The sequence below is a fragment of the Aplysia californica genome, unplaced genomic scaffold, assembly GCF_000002075.1.
Source record: "Aplysia californica isolate F4 #8 unplaced genomic scaffold, AplCal3.0 scaffold00376, whole genome shotgun sequence".
Taxonomy (NCBI): Eukaryota; Metazoa; Mollusca; class Gastropoda; order Aplysiida; family Aplysiidae; genus Aplysia; species Aplysia californica.
In genome coordinates this window covers 15,797-16,972 of record NW_004797646.1, presented here as the reverse complement: position 1 = coordinate 16,972, position 1,176 = coordinate 15,797, and positions in this window count along the sequence as shown.

Sequence of the window (1,176 nt, the reverse complement as noted above, 5' to 3'; positions counted from 1 at the left end):
TATATATATATATCAATCAAACAAAGACCTCAGACATCAAACATCAAACAAAGACATCAGATACCAATCATCAAACATCAGACATCAGACAGAGACATCATACAAGGGCACTGGACGTCAGTCAGAAGCATCACACATCAGACAGACATAAAAAAGACATCAGAAATCAAAAAGAAATATCAGACAACAGACATCAGACATCAGACATCAGACAAGAGACAACAGACAACAGACAGGGAGCTCTCGTGGCCTAGAGGTTAAGGTGTTCGCCTCTCATTCAAAGGTCCCTTGTTCGAGTCCAGGTAGCAACCGAAAAAAAATGTTTTTCTCTAAAATTGTCTCCTTTCACCTCCTTTCCTGCTCTCTAGCAATGTTCTGTCGTCTGCTTTCGTCTCCACTTTCTGCCCCCCCCCCCTCCCCTCCTTTGCCCTCTCCTCTGGGCTCCTGACTCTTTTTGCAGTCTTTCTACTGCTACTCCTTGGCTTTTTCTTACTGCTGTCTTTCAGCCACACCCCTGATCTTATGCTAGGAAAGATCCACACCTAACCTTCTTGGACAAGGGCGAAAAATCTCGGAGAGCCCGAATGCAAGTTGCGAACGTTAAAGATCCTTTGGTGGTAGGAAATCGATAAGAGTAGGCTTCGGCCGCCATCCGGGCAAAATTCAAAGTTTGGTACCAACTGAAAATGTTTGGTGTGTCCCGAGCACTCATATGACCTTATGCATTTGTGAACGCCGTATAACACTTACAAAAAAGACACCAGACAATAGACATCAGACAACAGACATCAGACGGGAGACATAAGACAATAGACATAAAATACACACATCAGACATCAGACAACAGACAACAAAGTCAGGCATTAGACAACAGACATCAGTTATCAGACAACAGACATCAGGCATCAAATACAGATATCAGACAACAGATATCAAATAGAGATATAAGACATCAGATAACAGACAACAGACATCAGACATCAGACAGACAGGAACAAACACACATGTCCTTGGGGACTCTTGAACAAGCAACACGGAGGCTGTATACAGGTCATTACTGGGAATCTTCATAAAATATTAAAGTCCTCGTGATCGGAGGGAAACTATTTTTTTAAAGGGAGAGAGGGAATAGAAGGGGGATAGAGGGAATAGAAGGGGGATAGAGGGGGGTAGAAA